The 16,059-nt window shown below is 41.0% G+C and overlaps 15 non-coding genes across 15 annotated transcripts; all 15 read left to right on the top strand.

Moving 5' to 3' along the window:
• The first annotated feature begins 560 nt into the window (after positions 1-560).
• On the top strand, positions 561-633 carry TRNAM-CAU (transfer RNA methionine (anticodon CAU)). Its single transcript has one exon. It is a non-coding gene; the product is annotated as a tRNA-Met (tRNA).
• An 850-nt stretch (positions 634-1,483) lies between these two features.
• On the top strand, positions 1,484-1,556 carry TRNAV-CAC (transfer RNA valine (anticodon CAC)). The gene has a single exon. It is a non-coding gene; the product is annotated as a tRNA-Val (tRNA).
• An 890-nt stretch (positions 1,557-2,446) lies between these two features.
• Positions 2,447-2,519, top strand: TRNAM-CAU (transfer RNA methionine (anticodon CAU)). The gene has a single exon. It is a non-coding gene; the product is annotated as a tRNA-Met (tRNA).
• An 850-nt stretch (positions 2,520-3,369) lies between these two features.
• On the top strand, positions 3,370-3,442 carry TRNAV-CAC (transfer RNA valine (anticodon CAC)). Its single transcript has one exon. It is a non-coding gene; the product is annotated as a tRNA-Val (tRNA).
• An 890-nt stretch (positions 3,443-4,332) lies between these two features.
• Positions 4,333-4,405, top strand: TRNAM-CAU (transfer RNA methionine (anticodon CAU)). Its single transcript has one exon. It is a non-coding gene; the product is annotated as a tRNA-Met (tRNA).
• An 851-nt stretch (positions 4,406-5,256) lies between these two features.
• Positions 5,257-5,329, top strand: TRNAV-CAC (transfer RNA valine (anticodon CAC)). Its single transcript has one exon. It is a non-coding gene; the product is annotated as a tRNA-Val (tRNA).
• Positions 5,330-7,092: 1,763 nt separating this feature from the next.
• On the top strand, positions 7,093-7,165 carry TRNAV-CAC (transfer RNA valine (anticodon CAC)). The gene has a single exon. It is a non-coding gene; the product is annotated as a tRNA-Val (tRNA).
• An 890-nt stretch (positions 7,166-8,055) lies between these two features.
• TRNAM-CAU (transfer RNA methionine (anticodon CAU)) lies at positions 8,056-8,128 on the top strand. Its single transcript has one exon. It is a non-coding gene; the product is annotated as a tRNA-Met (tRNA).
• Positions 8,129-8,979: 851 nt separating this feature from the next.
• On the top strand, positions 8,980-9,052 carry TRNAV-CAC (transfer RNA valine (anticodon CAC)). The gene has a single exon. It is a non-coding gene; the product is annotated as a tRNA-Val (tRNA).
• Positions 9,053-10,815: 1,763 nt separating this feature from the next.
• Positions 10,816-10,888, top strand: TRNAV-CAC (transfer RNA valine (anticodon CAC)). Its single transcript has one exon. It is a non-coding gene; the product is annotated as a tRNA-Val (tRNA).
• Positions 10,889-11,778: 890 nt separating this feature from the next.
• On the top strand, positions 11,779-11,851 carry TRNAM-CAU (transfer RNA methionine (anticodon CAU)). Its single transcript has one exon. It is a non-coding gene; the product is annotated as a tRNA-Met (tRNA).
• An 842-nt stretch (positions 11,852-12,693) lies between these two features.
• On the top strand, positions 12,694-12,766 carry TRNAV-CAC (transfer RNA valine (anticodon CAC)). Its single transcript has one exon. It is a non-coding gene; the product is annotated as a tRNA-Val (tRNA).
• Positions 12,767-13,656: 890 nt separating this feature from the next.
• On the top strand, positions 13,657-13,729 carry TRNAM-CAU (transfer RNA methionine (anticodon CAU)). Its single transcript has one exon. It is a non-coding gene; the product is annotated as a tRNA-Met (tRNA).
• An 841-nt stretch (positions 13,730-14,570) lies between these two features.
• Positions 14,571-14,643, top strand: TRNAV-CAC (transfer RNA valine (anticodon CAC)). The gene has a single exon. It is a non-coding gene; the product is annotated as a tRNA-Val (tRNA).
• Positions 14,644-15,533: 890 nt separating this feature from the next.
• TRNAM-CAU (transfer RNA methionine (anticodon CAU)) lies at positions 15,534-15,606 on the top strand. The gene has a single exon. It is a non-coding gene; the product is annotated as a tRNA-Met (tRNA).
• The last annotated feature ends 453 nt before the right edge of the window (positions 15,607-16,059 follow it).

The raw sequence follows: 16,059 nt of genomic DNA, 5'->3' as shown, positions 1-16,059 counted from the left end.
GGACCCATGATCTCTGATGACGGCCTTACCTCTTCCTATACAAGCAAGTTTTCTACTGGCTGTTCCCATTGTTTGACTACACTGCTTGCTTACATGTACAACACCATCTATCTCTCCACCTTCATTCATGATTCAACAATCTTTTCCATACGCCTCCTGTATATCTTAGCAATAGCTCCTGTCGGGCACCTAACCTCTCTATGTCTTTCAGGAACAAGTCCCAGGGATGATGTCAATGAGGTTTCAGGGAGAGATAGAAAGGGGCATTGCTTCCCAGCTTCTATATTGAATGCTGTGCGGAAGCGATTTATCTGCCAGGAACCACTCATCATTGTTCTTGGCCATGACACAGGGATCTGTGACTTGCCGTAACTCCCTGCCTAAAATTAAACAAGACATTACAGTTACATCCTGTAGCCTGAAGGGGTTAATTTTATTAATTAACCATAGAGCAACAGCGAAACATAACTATAATTTACAAAGCATCTTCTTGTAAATTAGTTACTAGTGAAGAGACAATTGAAGAACATTATTCAGCGTTAATTGCAAACAGTGTAGCTGCCTCGTTAGCGCAGTAGGTAGCGCGTCAGTCTCATAATCTGAAGGTCGTGAGTTCAATCCTCACATGGGGCAACCTGTCTTTTTCTCACCCCTCTCTATGTTCTTTCTATGTTGTCAAACCAGCCATATTGCTCTGAGACGACTTAGAGGTTGCACTGACAGCCCAAGGTTCCAGTGAGTGGGCAAGAACTCATTCATATGGCTATTGCCCTCCTAATCACTTGAACCTGATGCTCAATAGGATTGCTGTGTTCAAAATGTGTAAGTGTCTGGGCACTTCAGCATAAAGTGATGGGAGACACCTAGTTGAGTGTAGTGTATTCCTTCATATGTAGGGATCTACTTATAGTGCAGAGGAGGTTTAGTTGAGATCAGATCTTCCCTAACACCAATACATCAAAAGTAAAATTGATCTTGTAACTATACAAGGTCTCCAACGTAATAGCAAAAAAGTAAAACTTAGATCAAACAAAAAACAAATTTAAAGATAAAAAAATGATGAAAACAAAATCTGACACTATTCCCTGTCCTTCTTCCCAGCATGAGGAAACCACTTTAATCACTGAGAGACATATGCAAAAATGTCTGAATGTCACACAAAATGAACGGCACTCCATAATTTAGGAAATTTTACCAACACCCAAATATAGTACACTTATGTGGTGTGATGAGACACAAGGTGGGAAAGGACTGTCTCTGGATTCTGATTTTACTAAGAGACCACCCATCCAAGATGGACCCCTAATGAAGGACTAGGAAACAGAGACCCTGGGTACATCGATATGGGTAGGATAACACCCTCAGACAGTCAGTGTAAATAATCACATTTTTTTATCAAGTTGAGTCCAGATAGAGATCACTAAATGTCAGAAAGGATCACTCTCTATTACAGTGTCAGAGGTCAGGACAGGTCACAGCTGGTGTTTCTGTAGTGTAGTGGTTATCACGTTCGCCTCACACGCGAAAGGTCCCCAGTTCGAAACTGGGCAGAAACAGGCCTTAGTTCTCCTTTTATATAAGACATGTGAGATGTAAAATTGATATAATATCCTGTAAATACTATTTGTATCAACAGGAAGTTTTAATGGCATTGCATCAGTGTTCATTAGGGAAACTAGTGTATTGAAAGGAATAATACAACCCTGTAAGTAGCAAGTTATTTTTGGTACAGAATTTTAACAAGACAAACATAAGCATGCAGGATGTTCGATACTAGAGTAGTGGGATCTGTAGTGGTGAGGGTGTCAGAGTGAAGTTAGCCATGCATTGGGAAGGGGGAAACATTGTGGGGAGGTGGAGGGGCCCTGTTCTAATCATCTGTCCTGGGACCCATGATCTCTGATGACGGCCTTACCTCTTCCTATACAAGCAAGTTTTCTACTGGCTGTTCCCATTGTTTGACTACACTGCTTGCTTACATGTACAACACCATCTATCTCTCCACCTTCATTCATGATTCAACAATCTTTTCCATACGCCTCCTGTATATCTTAGCAATAGCTCCTGTCGGGCACCTAACCTCTCTATGTCTTTCAGGAACAAGTCCCAGGGATGATGTCAATGAGGTTTCAGGGAGAGATAGAAAGGGGCATTGCTTCCCAGCTTCTATATTGAATGCTGTGCGGAAGCGATTTATCTGCCAGGAACCACTCATCATTGTTCTTGGCCATGACACAGGGATCTGTGACTTGCCGTAACTCCCTGCCTAAAATTAAACAAGACATTACAGTTACATCCTGTAGCCTGAAGGCGTTAATTTTATTAATTAACCATAGAGCAACAGCGAAACATAACTATAATTTACAAAGCATCTTCTTGTAAATTAGTTACTAGTGAAGAGACAATTGAAGAACATTATTCAGCGTTAATTCCAAACAGTGTAGCTGCCTTGTTAGCGCAGTAGGTAGCGCGTCAGTCTCATAATCTGAAGGTCGTGAGTTCAATCCTCACATGGGGCAACCTGTCTTTTTCTCACCCCTCTCTATGTTCTTTCTATGTTGTCAAACCAGCCATATTGCTCTGAGACGACTTAGAGGTTGCACTGACAGCCCAAGGTTCCAGTGAGTGGGCAAGAACTCATTCATATGGCTATTGCCCTCCTAATCACTTGAACCTGATGCTCAATAGGATTGCTGTGTTCAAAATGTGTAAGTGTCTGGGCACTTCAGCATAAAGTGATGGGAGACACCTAGTTGAGTGTAGTGTATTCCTTCATATGTAGGGATCTACTTATAGTGCAGAGGAGGCTTAGTTGAGATCAGATCTTCCCTAACACCAATACATCAAAAGTAAAATTGATCTTGTAACTATACAAGGTCTCCAACGTAATAGCAAAAAAGTAAAACTTAGATCAAACAAAAAACAAATTTAAAGATAAAAAAATGATGAAAACAAAATCTGACACTATTCCCTGTCCTTCTTCCCAGCATGAGGAAACCACTTTAATCACTGAGAGACACATGCAAAAATGTCTGAATGTCACACAAAATGAACGGCACTCCATAATTTAGGAAATTTTACCAACACCCAAATATAGTACACTTATGTGGTGTGATGAGACACAAGGTGGGAAAGGACTGTCTCTGGATTCTGATTTTACTAAGAGACCACCCATCCAAGATGGACCCCTAATGAAGGACTAGGAAACAGAGACCCTGGGTACATCGATATGGGTAGGATAACACCCTCAGACAGTCAGTGTAAATAATCACATTTTTTTATCAAGTTGAGTCCAGATAGAGATCACTAAATGTCAGAAAGGATCACTCTCTATTACAGTGTCAGAGGTCAGGACAGGTCACAGCTGGTGTTTCTGTAGTGTAGTGGTTATCACGTTTGCCTCACACGCGAAAGGTCCCCAGTTTGAAACTGGGCAGAAACAGGCCTTAGTTCTCCTTTTATATAAGACATGTGAGATGTAAAATTGATATAATATCCTGTAAATACTATTTGTATCAACAGGAAGTTTTAATGGCATTGCATCAGTGTTCATTAGGGAAACTAGTGTATTGAAAGGAATAATACAACCCTGTAAGTAGCAAGTTATTTTTGGTACAGAATTTTAACAAGACAAACATAAGCATGCAGGATGTTCGATACTAGAGTAGTGGGATCTGTAGGGGTGAGGGTGTCAGAGTGAAGTTAGCCATGCATTGGGAAGGGGGAAACATTGTGGGGAGGTGGAGGGGCCCTGTTCTAATCATCTGTCCTGGGACCCATGATCTCTGATGACGGCCTTACCTCTTCCTATACAAGCAAGTTTTCTACTGGCTGTTCCCATTGTTTGACTACACTGCTTGCTTACATGTACAACACCATCTATCTCTCCACCTTCATTCATGATTCAACAATCTTTTCCATACGCCTCCTGTATATCTTAGCAATAGCTCCTGTCGGGCACCTAACCTCTCTATGTCTTTCAGGAACAAGTCCCAGGGATGATGTTAATGAGGTTTCAGGGAGAGATAGAAAGGGGCATTGCTTCCCAGCTTCTATATTGAATGCTGTGCGGAAGCGATTTATCTGCCAGGAACCACTCATCATTGTTCTTGGCCATGACACAGGGATCTGTGACTTGCCGTAACTCCCTGCCTAAAATTAAACAAGACATTACAGTTACATCCTGTAGCCTGAAGGGGTTAATTTTATTAATTAACCATAGAGCAACAGCGAAACATAACTATAATTTACAAAGCATCTTCTTGTAAATTAGTTACTAGTGAAGAGACAATTGAAGAACATTATTCAGCGTTAATTCCAAACAGTGTAGCTGCCTCGTTAGCACAGTAGGTAGCGCGTCAGTCTCATAATCTGAAGGTCATGAGTTTGATCCTCACATGGGGCAACCTGTCTTTTTCTCACCCCTCTCTATGTTCTTTCTATGTTGTCAAACCAGCCATATTGCTCTGAGACGACTTAGAGGTTGCACTGACAGCCCAAGGTTCCAGTGAGTGGGCAAGAACTGATTCATATGGCTATTGCCCTTACTAATCACTTGAACCTGATGCTCAATAGGATTGCTGTGTTCAAAATGTGTAAGTTTCTGGGCACTTCAGCATAAAGTGATGGGAGACACCTAGTTGAGTGTAGTGTATTCCTTCATATGTAGGGATCTACTTATAGTGCAGAGGAGTTTTAGTTGAGATCAGATCTTCCCTAACACCAATACATCAAAAGTAAAATTGATCTTGTAACTATACAAGGTCTCCAACGTAATAGCCATAAAGTAAAACTTAGATCAAACAAAAAACAAATTTAAAGATAAAAAAATGATGAAAACAAAATCTGACACTATTCCCTGTCCTTCTTCCCAGCATGAGGAAACCACTTTAATCACTGTGAGACACATGCAAAAATGTCTGAATGTCACACAAAATGAACGGCACTCCATAATTTAGGATATTTTACCAACACCCAAATATAGTACACTTATGTGGTGTGATGAGACACAAGGTGGGAAAGGACTGTCTCTGGATTCTGATTTTACTAAGAGACCACCCATCCAAGATGGACCCCTAATGAAGGACTAGGGAACAGGGACCCTGGGTACATCGATATGGGTAGGATAACACCCTCAGACAGTCAGTGTAAATAATCACATTTTTTTATCAAGTTGAGTCCAGATAGAGATCACTAAATGTCAGAAAGGATCACTCTCTATTACAGTGTCAGAGGTCAGGACAGGTCACAGCTGGTGTTTCTGTAGTGTAGTGGTTATCACGTTCGCCTCACACGCGAAAGGTCCCCAGTTCGAAACTGGGCAGAAACAGGCCTTAGTTCTCCTTTTATATAGGACATGTGAGATGTAAAATTGATATAATATCCTGTAAATACTATTTGTATCAACAGGAAGTTTTAATGGCATTGCATCAGTGTTCATTAGGGAAACTAGTGTATTGAAAGGAATAATACAACCCTGTAAGTAGCAAGTTATTTTTGGTACAGAATTTTAACAAGACAAACATAAGCATGCAGGATGTTCGATACTAGAGTAGTGGGATCTGTAGGGGTGAGGGTGTCAGAGTGAAGTTAGCCATGCATTGGGAAGGGGGAAACATTGTGGGGAGGTGGAGGGGCCCTGTTCTAATCATCTGTCCTGGGACCCATGATCTCTGATGACGGCCTTACCTCTTCCTATACAAGCAAGTTTTCTACTGGCTGTTCCCATTGTTTGACTACACTGCTTGCTTACATGTACAACACCATCTATCTCTCCACCTTCATTCATGATTCAACAATCTTTTCCATACGCCTCCTGTATATCTTAGCAATAGCTCCTGTCGGGCACCTAACCTCTCTATGTCTTTCAGGAACAAGTCCCAGGGATGATGTCAATGAGGTTTCAGGGAGAGATAGAAAGGGGCATTGCTTCCTAGCTTCTATATTGAATGCTGTGCGGAAGCGATTTATCTGCCAGGAACCACTCATCATTGTTCTTGGCCATGACACAGGGATCTGTGACTTGCCGTAACTCCCTGCCTAAAATTAAACAAGACATTACAGTTACATCCTGTAGCCTGAAGGGGTTAATTTTATTAATTAACCATAGAGCAACAGCGAAACATAACTATAATTTACAAAGCATCTTCTTGTAAATTAGTTACTAGTGAAGAGACAATTGAAGAACATTATTCAGCGTTAATTCCAAACAGTGTAGCTGCCTCGTTAGCACAGTAGGTAGCACATCAGTCTCATAATCCCTCTCTATGTTCTTTCTATGTTGTCAAACCAGCCATATAGCTCTGAGACGACTTAGAGGTTGCACTGACAGCCCAAGGTTCCAGTGAGTGGGCAAGAACTGATTCATATGGCTATTGCCCTTACTAATCACTTGAACCTGATGCTCAATAGGATTGCTGTGTTCAAAATGTGTAAGTTTCTGGGCACTTCAGCATAAAGTGATGGGAGACACCTAGTTGAGTGTAGTGTATTCCTTCATATGTAGGGATCTACTTATAGTGCAGAGGAGTTTTAGTTGAGATCAGATCTTCCCTAACACCAATACATCAAAAGTAAAATTGATTTTGTAACTATACAAGGTCTCCAACGTAATAGCAATAAAGTAAAACTTAGATCAAACAAAAAACAAATTTAAAGATAAAAAAATGATGAAAACAAAATCTGACACTATTCCCTGTCCTTCTTCCCAGCATGAGGAAACCACTTTAATCACTGTGAGACACATGCAAAAATGTCTGAATGTCACACAAAATGAACGGCACTCCATAATTTAGGATATTTTACCAACACCCAAATATAGTACACTTATGTGGTGTGATGAGACACAAGGTGGGAAAGGACTGTCTCTGGATTCTGATTTTACTAAGAGACCACCCATCCAAGATGGACCCCTAATGAAGGACTAGGGAACAGGGACCCTGGGTACATCGATATGGGTAGGATAACACCCTCAGACAGTCAGTGTAAATAATCACATTTTTTTATCAAGTTGAGTCCAGATAGAGATCACTAAATGTCAGAAAGGATCACTCTCTATTACAGTGTCAGAGGTCAGGACAGGTCACAGCTGGTGTTTCTGTAGTGTAGTGGTTATCACATTCGCCTCACACGCGAAAGGTCCCCAGTTAGAAACTGGGCAGAAACAGGCCTTAGTTCTCCTTTTATATAGGACATGTGAGATGTAAAATTGATATAATATCCTGTAAATACTATTTGTATCAACAGGAAGTTTTAATGGCATTGCATCAGTGTTCATTAGGGAAACTAGTGTATTGAAAGGAATAATACAACCCTGTAAGTAGCAAGTTATTTTTGGTACAGAATTTTAACAAGACAAACATAAGCATGCAGGATGTTCGATACTAGAGTAGTGGGATCTGTAGGGGTGAGGGTGTCAGAGTGAAGTTAGCCATGCATTGGGAAGGGGGGGACATTGTGGGGAGGTGGAGGGGCCCTGTTCTAATCATCTGTCCTGGGACCCATGATCTCTGATGACGGCCTTACCTCTTCCTATACAAGCAAGTTTTCTACTGGCTGTTCCCATTGTTTGACTACACTGCTTGCTTACATGTACAACACCATCTATCTCTCCACCTTCATTCATGATTCAACAATCTTTTCCATACGCCTCCTGTATATCTTAGCAATAGCTCCTGTCGGGCACCTAACCTCTCTATGTCTTTCAGGAACAAGTCCCAGGGATGATGTCAATGAGGTTTCAGGGAGAGATAGAAAGGGGCATTGCTTCCTAGCTTCTATATTGAATGCTGTGCGGAAGCGATTTATCTGCCAGGAACCACTCATCATTGTTCTTGGCCATGACACAGGGATCTGTGACTTGCCGTAACTCCCTGCCTAAAATTAAACAAGACATTACAGTTACATCCTGTAGCCTGAAGGGGTTCATTTTATTAATTAACCATAGAGCAACAGCGAAACATAACTATAATTTACAAAGCATCTTCTTGTAAATTAGTTACTAGTGAAGAGACAATTGAAGAACATTATTCAGCGTTAATTCCACACAGTGTAGCTGCCTCGTTAGCACAGTAGGTAGCGCGTCAGTCTCATAATCTGAAGGTCATGAGTTTGATCCTCACATGGGGCAACCTGTCTTTTTCTCACCCCTCTCTATGTTCTTTCTATGTTGTCAAACCAGCCATATTGCTCTGAGACGACTTAGAGGTTGCACTGACAGCCCAAGGTTCCAGTGAGTGGGCAAGAACTGATTCATATGGCTATTGCCCTTACTAATCACTTGAACCTGATGCTCAATAGGATTGCTGTGTTCAAAATATGTAAGTTTCTGGGCACTTCAGCATAAAGTGATGGGAGACACCTAGTTGAGTGTAGTGTATTCCTTCATATGTAGGGATCTACTTATAGTGCAGAGGAGTTTTAGTTGAGATCAGATCTTCCCTAACACCAATACATCAAAAGTAAAATTGATCTTGTAACTATACAAGGTCTCCAACGTAATAGCAATAAAGTAAAACTTAGATCAAACAAAAAACAAATTTAAAGATAAAAAAATGATGAAAACAAAATCTGACACTATTCCCTGTCCTTCTTCCCAGCATGAGGAAACCACTTTAATCACTGTGAGACACATGCAAAAATGTCTGAATGTCACACAAAATGAACGGCACTCCATAATTTAGGATATTTTACCAACACCCAAATATAGTACACTTATGTGGTGTGATGAGACACAAGGTGGGAAAGGACTGTCTCTGGATTCTGATTTTACTAAGAGACCACCCATCCAAGATGGACCCCTAATGAAGGACTAGGGAACAGGGACCCTGGGTACATCGATATGGGTAGGATAACACCCTCAGACAGTCAGTGTAAATAATCACATTTTTTTATCAAGTTGAGTCCAGATAGAGATCACTAAATGTCAGAAAGGATCACTCTCTATTACAGTGTCAGAGGTCAGGACAGGTCACAGCTGGTGTTTCTGTAGTGTAGTGGTTATCACGTTCGCCTCACACGCGAAAGGTCCCCAGTTCGAAACTGGGCAGAAACAGGCCTTAGTTCTCCTTTTATATAGGACATGTGAGATGTAAAATTGATATAATATCCTGTAAATACTATTTGTATCAACAGGAAGTTTTAATGGCATTGCATCAGTGTTCATTAGGGAAACTAGTGTATTGAAAGGAATAATACAACCCTGTAAGTAGCAAGTTATTTTTGGTACAGAATTTTAACAAGACAAACATAAGCATGCAGGATGTTCGATACTAGAGTAGTGGGATCTGTAGGGGTGAGGGTGTCAGAGTGAAGTTAGCCATGCATTGGGAAGGGGGGAACATTGTGGGGAGGTGGAGGGGCCCTGTTCTAATCATCTGTCCTGGGACCCATGATCTCTGATGACGGCCTTACCTCTTCCTATACAAGCAAGTTTTCTACTGGCTGTTCCCATTGTTTGACTACACTGCTTGCTTACATGTACAACACCATCTATCTCTCCACCTTCATTCATGATTCAACAATCTTTTCCATACGCCTCCTGTATATCTTAGCAATAGCTCCTGTCGGGCACCTAACCTCTCTATGTCTTTCAGGAACAAGTCCCAGGGATGATGTCAATGAGGTTTCAGGGAGAGATAGAAAGGGGCATTGCTTCCCAGCTTCTATATTGAATGCTGTGCGGAAGCGATTTATCTGCCAGGAACCACTCATCATTGTTCTTGGCCATGACACAGGGATCTGTGACTTGCCGTAACTCCCTGCCTAAAATTAAACAAGATATTACAGTTACATCCTGTAGCCTGAAGGGGTTAATTTTATTAATTAACCATAGAGCAACAGCGAAACATAACTATAATTTACAAAGCATCTTCTTGTAAATTAGTTACTAGTGAAGAGACAATTGAAGAACATTATTCAGCGTTAATTCCAAACAGTGTAGCTGCCTCGTTAGCACAGTAGGTAGCACATCAGTCTCATAATCCCTCTCTATGTTCTTTCTATGTTGTCAAACCAGCCATATAGCTCTGAGACGACTTAGAGGTTGCACTGACAGCCCAAGGTTCCAGTGAGTGGGCAAGAACTGATTCATATGGCTATTGCCCTTACTAATCACTTGAACCTGATGCTCAATAGGATTGCTGTGTTCAAAATGTGTAAGTTTCTGGGCACTTCAGCATAAAGTGATGGGAGACACCTAGTTGAGTGTAGTGTATTCCTTCATATGTAGGGATCTACTTATAGTGCAGAGGAGTTTTAGTTGAGATCAGATCTTCCCTAACACCAATACATCAAAAGTAAAATTGATCTTGTAACTATACAAGGTCTCCAACGTAATAGCAATAAAGTAAAACTTAGATCAAACAAAAAACAAATTTAAAGATAAAAAAATGATGAAAACAAAATCTGACACTATTCCCTGTCCTTCTTCCCAGCATGAGGAAACCACTTTAATCACTGTGAGACACATGCAAAAATGTCTGAATGTCACACAAAATGAACGGCACTCCATAATTTAGGATATTTTACCAACACCCAAATATAGTACACTTATGTGGTGTGATGAGACACAAGGTGGGAAAGGACTGTCTCTGGATTCTGATTTTACTAAGAGACCACCCATCCAAGATGGACCCCTAATGAAGGACTAGGGAACAGGGACCCTGGGTACATCGATATGGGTAGGATAACACCCTCAGACAGTCAGTGTAAATAATCACATTTTTTTATCAAGTTGAGTCCAGATAGAGATCACTAAATGTCAGAAAGGATCACTCTCTATTACAGTGTCAGAGGTCAGGACAGGTCACAGCTGGTGTTTCTGTAGTGTAGTGGTTATCACGTTCGCCTCACACGCGAAAGGTCCCCAGTTCGAAACTGGGCAGAAACAGGCCTTAGTTCTCCTTTTATATAGGACATGTGAGATGTAAAATTGATATAATATCCTGTAAATACTATTTGTATCAACAGGAAGTTTTAATGGCATTGCATCAGTGTTCATTAGGGAAACTAGTGTATTGAAAGGAATAATACAACCCTGTAAGTAGCAAGTTATTTTTGGTACAGAATTTTAACAAGACAAACATAAGCATGCAGGATGTTTGATACTAGAGTAGTGGGATCTGTAGGGGTGAGGGTGTCAGAGTGAAGTTAGCCATGCATTGGGAAGGGGGGAACATTGTGGGGAGGTGGAGGGGCCCTGTTCTAATCATCTGTCCTGGGACCCATGATCTCTGATGACGGCCTTACCTCTTCCTATACAAGCAAGTTTTCTACTGGCTGTTCCCATTGTTTGACTACACTGCTTGCTTACATGTACAACACCATCTATCTCTCCACCTTCATTCATGATTCAACAATCTTTTCCATACGCCTCCTGTATATCTTAGCAATAGCTCCTGTCGGGCACCTAACCTCTCTATGTCTTTCAGGAACAAGTCCCAGGGATGATGTCAATGAGGTTTCAGGGAGAGATAGAAAGGGGCATTGCTTCCTAGCTTCTATATTGAATGCTGTGCGGAAGCGATTTATCTGCCAGGAACCACTCATCATTGTTCTTGGCCATGACACAGGGATCTGTGACTTGCCGTAACTCCCTGCCTAAAATTAAACAAGACATTACAGTTACATCCTGTAGCCTGAAGGGGTTAATTTTATTAATTAACCATAGAGCAACAGCGAAACATAACTATAATTTACAAAGCATCTTCTTGTAAATTAGTTACTAGTGAAGAGACAATTGAAGAACATTATTCAGCGTTAATTCCAAACAGTGTAGCTGCCTTGTTAGCGCAGTAGGTAGCGCGTCAGTCTCATAATCTGAAGGTCGTGAGTTCGATCCTCACATGGGGCAACCTGTCTTTTTCTCACCCCTCTCTATGTTCTTTCTATGTTGTCAAACCAGCCATATTGCTCTGAGACGACTTAGAGGTTGCACTGACAGCCCAAGGTTCCAGTGAGTGGGCAAGAACGGATTCATATGGCTATAATCACTTGAACCTGATGCTCAATAGGATTGCTGTGTTCAAAATGTGTAAGTTTCTGGGCACTTCAGCATAAAGTGATGGGAGACACCTAGTTGAGTGTAGTGTATTCCTTCATATGTAGGGATCTACTTATAGTGCAGAGGAGTTTTAGTTGAGATCAGATCTTCCCTAACACCAATACATCAAAAGTAAAATTGATCTTGTAACTATACAAGGTCTCCAACGTAATAGCAATAAAGTAAAACTTAGATCAAACAAAAAACAAATTTAAAGATAAAAAAATGATGAAAACAAAATCTGACACTATTCCCTGTCCTTCTTCCCAGCATGAGGAAACCACTTTAATCACTGTGAGACACATGCAAAAATGTCTGAATGTCACACAAAATGAACGGCACTCCATAATTTAGGATATTTTACCAACACCCAAATATAGTACACTTATGTGGTGTGATGAGACACAAGGTGGGAAAGGACTGTCTCTGGATTCTGATTTTACTAAGAGACCACCCATCCAAGATGGACCCCTAATGAAGGACTAGGGAACAGGGACCCTGGGTACATCGATATGGGTAGGATAACACCCTCAGACAGTCAGTGTAAATAATCACATTTTTTTTATCAAGTTGAGTCCAGATAGAGATCACTAAATGTCAGAAAGGATCACTCTCTATTACAGTGTCAGAGGTCAGGACAGGTCACAGCTGGTGTTTCTGTAGTGTAGTGGTTATCACGTTCGCCTCACACGCGAAAGGTCCCCAGTTCGAAACTGGGCAGAAACAGGCCTTAGTTCTCCTTTTATATAGGACATGTGAGATGTAAAATTGATATAATATCCTGTAAATACTATTTGTATCAACAGGAAGTTTTAATGGCATTGCATCAGTGTTCATTAGGGAAACTAGTGTATTGAAAGGAATAATACAACCCTGTAAGTAGCAAGTTATTTTTGGTACAGAATTTTAACAAGACAAACATAAGCATGCAGGATGTTTGATACTAGAGTAGTGGGATCTGTAGGGGTGAGGGTGTCAGAGTGAAGTTAGCCATGCATTGGGAAGGGGGGAACATTGTGGGGAGGTGGAGGGGCCCTGTTCTAATCATCTGTCCTGGGACCCATGATCTCTGATGACGGCCTTACCTCTTCCTATACAAGCAAGTTTTCTACTGGCTGTTCCCATTGTTTGACTACACTGCTTGCTTACATGTACAACACCATCTATCTCTCCACCTTCATTCATGATTCAACAATCTTTTCCATACGCCTCCTGTATATCTTAGCAATAGCTCCTGTCGGGCACCTAACCTCTCTATGTCTTTCAGGAACAAGTCCCAGGGATGATGTCAATGAGGTTTCAGGGAGAGATAGAAAGGGGCATTGCTTCCTAGCTTCTATATTGAATGCTGTGCGGAAGCGATTTATCTGCCAGGAACCACTCATCATTGTTCTTGGCCATGACACAGGGATCTGTGACTTGCCGTAACTCCCTGCCTAAAATTAAACAAGACATTACAGTTACATCCTGTAGCCTGAAGGGGTTAATTTTATTAATTAACCATAGAGCAACAGCGAAACATAACTATAATTTACAAAGCATCTTCTTGTAAATTAGTTACTAGTGAAGAGACAATTGAAGAACATTATTCAGCGTTAATTCCAAACAGTGTAGCTGCCTCGTTAGCACAGTAGGTAGCGCGTCAGTCTCATAATCTGAAGGTCGTGAGTTCGATCCTCACATGGGGCAACCTGTCTTTTTCTCACCCCTCTCTATGTTCTTTCTATGTTGTCAAACCAGCCATATTGCTCTGAGACGACTTAGAGGTTGCACTGACAGCCCAAGGTTCCAGTGAGTGGGCAAGAACTGATTCATATGGCTATAATCACTTGAACCTGATGCTCAATAGGATTGCTGTGTTCAAAATGTGTAAGTTTCTGGGCACTTCAGCATAAAGTGATGGGAGACACCTAGTTGAGTGTAGTGTATTCCTTCATATGTAGGGATCTACTTATAGTGCAGAGGAGTTTTAGTTGAGATCAGATCTTCCCTAACACCAATACATCAAAAGTAAAATTGATCTTGTAACTATACAAGGTCTCCAACGTAATAGCAATAAAGTAAAACTTAGATCAAACAAAAAACAAATTTAAAGATAAAAAAATGATGAAAACAAAATCTGACACTATTCCCTGTCCTTCTTCCCAGCATGAGGAAACCACTTTAATCACTGTGAGACACATGCAAAAATGTCTGAATGTCACACAAAATGAACGGCACTCCATAATTTAGGATATTTTACCAACACCCAAATATAGTACACTTATGTGGTGTGATGAGACACAAGGTGAGAAAGGACTGTCTCTGGATTCTGATTTTACTAAGAGACCACCCATCCAAGATGGACCCCTAATAAAGGACTAGGGAACAGGGACCCTGGGTACATCGATATGGGTAGGATAACACCCTCAGACAGTCAGTGTAAATAATCACATTTTTTTATCAAGTTGAGTCCAGATAGAGATCACTAAATGTCAGAAAGGATCACTCTCTATTACAGTGTCAGAGGTCAGGACAGGTCACAGCTGGTGTTTCTGTAGTGTAGTGGTTATCACATTCGCCTCACACGCGAAAGGTCCCCAGTTCGAAACTGGGCAGAAACAGGCCTTAGTTCTCCTTTTATATAGGACATGTGAGATGTAAAATTGATATAATATCCTGTAAATACTATTTGTATCAACAGGAAGTTTTAATGGCATTGCATCAGTGTTCATTAGGGAAACTAGTGTATTGAAAGGAATAATACAACCCTGTAAGTAGCAAGTTATTTTTGGTACAGAATTTTAACAAGACAAACATAAGCATGCAGGATGTTCGATACTAGAGTAGTGGGATCTGTAGGGGTGAGGGTGTCAGAGTGAAGTTAGCCATGCATTGGGAAGGGGGGAACATTGTGGGGAGGTGGAGGGGCCCTGTTCTAATCATCTGTCCTGGGACCCATGATCTCTGATGACGGCCTTACCTCTTCCTATACAAGCAAGTTTTCTACTGGCTGTTCCCATTGTTTGACTACACTGCTTGCTTACATGTACAACACCATCTATCTCTCCACCTTCATTCATGATTCAACAATCTTTTCCATACGCCTCCTGTATATCTTAGCAATAGCTCCTGTCGGGCACCTAACCTCTCTATGTCTTTCAGGAACAAGTCCCAGGGATGATGTCAATGAGGTTTCAGGGAGAGATAGAAAGGGGCATTGCTTCCCAGCTTCTATATTGAATGCTGTGCGGAAGCGATTTATCTGCCAGGAACCACTCATCATTGTTCTTGGCCATGACACAGGGATCTGTGACTTGCCGTAACTCCCTGCCTAAAATTAAACAAGACATTACAGTTACATCCTGTAGCCTGAAGGGGTTAATTTTATTAATTAACCATAGAGCAACAGCGAAACATAACTATAATTTACAAAGCATCTTCTTGTAAATTAGTTACTAGTGAAGAGACAATTGAAGAACATTATTCAGCGTTAATTCCAAACAGTGTAGCTGCCTCGTTAGCACAGTAGGTAGCGCGTCAGTCTCATAATCTGAAGGTCGTGAGTTTGATCCTCACATGGGGCAACCTGTCTTTTTCTCACCCCTCTCTATGTTCTTTCTATGTTGTCAAACCAGCCATATTGCTCTGAGACGACTTAGAGGTTGCACTGACAGCCCAAGGTTCCAGTGAGTGGGCAAGAACTGATTCATATGGCTATAATCACTTGAACCTGATGCTCAATAGGATTGCTGTGTTCAAAATGTGTAAGTTTCTGGGCACTTCAGCATAAAGTGATGGGAGACACCTAGTTGAGTGTAGTGTATTCCTTCATATGTAGGGATCTACTTATAGTGCAGAGGAGTTTTAGTTGAGATCAGATCTTCCCTAACACCAATACATCAAAAGTAAAATTGATCTTGTAACTATACAAGGTCTCCAACGTAATAGCAATAAAGTAAAACTTAGATCAAACAAAAAACAAATTTAAAGATAAAAAAATGATGAAAACAAAATCTGACACTATTCCCTGTCCTTCT

The sequence above is a fragment of the Mixophyes fleayi genome, assembly GCF_038048845.1.
Source record: "Mixophyes fleayi isolate aMixFle1 chromosome 4 unlocalized genomic scaffold, aMixFle1.hap1 SUPER_4_unloc_2, whole genome shotgun sequence".
NCBI lineage: Eukaryota > Metazoa > Chordata > Amphibia > Anura > Limnodynastidae > Mixophyes > Mixophyes fleayi.
This window is presented reverse-complemented; position numbering and strand designations above follow the sequence as displayed.